Source organism: Littorina saxatilis, linkage group LG16 (assembly GCF_037325665.1).
Source record: "Littorina saxatilis isolate snail1 linkage group LG16, US_GU_Lsax_2.0, whole genome shotgun sequence".
Taxonomy (NCBI): Eukaryota; Metazoa; Mollusca; class Gastropoda; order Littorinimorpha; family Littorinidae; genus Littorina; species Littorina saxatilis.
The window spans coordinates 49847229-49849728 of record NC_090260.1 but is presented as its reverse complement, the minus strand read 5'-3'; positions in this window follow the sequence as shown (position 1 = coordinate 49849728).

Here is a 2500-nt window from a genome sequence, read left to right as displayed (position 1 = left end):
CGTTTGTGTGTGGAGGGAGGGGTAGAGGGGGTTGGAGTGTTAGTGTGTCTGTGGATCTGCGTGTATGAATAGAATAGAATAGAATAGAATATAGAATAGAATATAATAATGTTTATTGTCATGAACCAGTAAAGTTATTGACACAACAAACAACAAATAATGCATTATACAATGCTAAAACAATCCGTAACAAATTTGCCAAGACGAACTTGAACTTCGTCTTCTAAAAATAAGTTACTTGGATTTTTGTTAGCATATTTCATATTGATATGTGAAGCATCTTCTTTAAATTCATTCCTTAATTTAACATATTCATTGCATTTATCTAGAAAATGTATTTCATCTTCTATGACATTGCATTCAATACAAAGACGATTTTCTTTAGGGATATTCTGATGTCTTCCACTTTCAATTTTTAGACAATGTGTGCTAGTCCTTAATCTGCTTAACATATTTCTGTGTTTATTATTCTTAATTTGTATTAAGTATGACTGCATTTCGTAAGATTTACTGATCATAGAATAAAACTTAAGTCTGGAATATGTATCTGATTTTTCTTTTGTCCAGTATCTTATATATTTCTCTTGTTGTTTTTTGTCAATGGCAAACTTTAATTTGTGTACGTTTAATGTAGATTGGTTATGCTAAACGTGACTAAAACCTAAGTTACAAAGAGATTGTCTAACAAATTGTAGCCATGGCGTTTCTGTCGGATGGTGCAACATTGAGTCATATAATTGATGTATATACGAATCTTGTTTGGAGTCTAGAATATGCGCCCAGAATGCTATTGTTTGTGATAACATTTTTAATCCTAAAGGGAACCTTCCTAATTCCCCCAGTACAGGTATCCACATAGCTTTTCTATGAACTCCAAGAAGGAATCGACAAAATTTGATATAAACAAATTCATGAGGAGTTTTGCTAGATAAACATGATCCAAAGAAATGATCAGTATTTGTTTGTTTTATTTTATTATTAAACGTAAACGGATACCAGATTTCAGCGCCATATGTTAATATCGGATTTACAAGTGAATCAAATAAATGTATCATTGTGTCTATTTGCACGTTTTGATTGCTGAAAATTCTGCGGAGGGAATGTGCTGCTTTATTACCTTGTTTACTTAAATGATCTTGAGCTGTATCAAAATTTCCATTCTTGTTGAATATGACCCCTAAATATTTATATTGATCTGTTACTTTGATTACATCAGTTCCACATTTAAATATTGTGTGCATTTTTGGATTTATATGACAAAATACTATAATTTTTGTTTTTTCTATGTGTGTGTGTGTGTGTGTGTGTGTGTGTGTTAGTTAGTGTGTTAGTGTGTGTGTGTGTTTTGTTTGTGTGTGTGTGTATGTGTGTGTGTGTGTGTGTGTGTGTGTGTGTGTGTGTGTGTGTGTGTGTGTGTTTGCACGTGTGTGTTTTCGTGTGTATGTGTGTGTGTGTGTATGTGTGTGTGTGTTGACTGTTTCAGCGTAAACGTACGTGAGTGTGTGGAGGGGGTGTGTGTGTGTTGATTGTTTCGGTGTAAGCGTACGTGCATGCCATGCGCGCGCGCGCGTGTGTGTGTGTGTGTGTGTGTGTGTGTGTGTGTGTGTGTGTGTGTGTGTGTGTGTGGGTGTGTGTGTGTGTGTGTGTGTGTGTGAGGGGGGAGGGGGCATGGGAGTGTTAGTGTGTCTGTGAATCTGTGTGTGTGGGTGTTTGCAGGGTGTGTGTGTGGGGTGGATTGGTGTTTGGGGGTGTCAATGTTTCTGTGTCAGTGTATGTATTTGTGTATGTGTGAGTGTGTGTATGTGTGTGTGTGCGTGTGTGTGTGTGTCTGTGTGTGTGTGTGTGTGTGTGTGTGTGTGTGTGTGTGTTGACTGCTTCGGCATCAGCGTACGTGAGTGCGTGCATGCGTGTGCGTATGTGTGTGGAAGGGGGGGGGGGGTGGAGTGTTAGTGTGTCTGGGGATCTGCATGTATGTGTGTGTGTTGTGTGTGTGTGTGTGTGTGTGTGTGTGTGTGTGTGTGTTTGTGTGTGTGTGTGTGTTTGAATATGTGTGTTAGCGTGTGTGTGTCTGCGTGTTTGTGTCTGTGTGTATGTGTCTGTGTCTGTGTGTATTGTGTGTTGATTGTTTTAGTGTAAGCGTACTTGCGTGGGTGCATGCGTGTGTTTGTGTGTGTGTGTGTTTGTGTGTGTGTGTGTGTGTGTGTTTGTGTGTGTGTGTGTGTGTGTGTGTGGGGAGGGGGTACAGTTATAACTGTCGGGGAAGGGCTATGGATTCGGGGCACTTTGTTTTCTTACTGATACCCACTTTATTTTCACGCAAGGAAATTGTGTACGTGTTGTTTGTTTCCTGTCCGGGGAGCGTAATAGCGCCAAGGCACACACACACACACTCAGCACTATAGTTGGTGGCACTGCTTACAATATCATGGACACACCACCGTAAAACCATAATATTGCACTATTAATGGTTCTGAAGAGTGCAGTGGACAAGCAGAAAGGC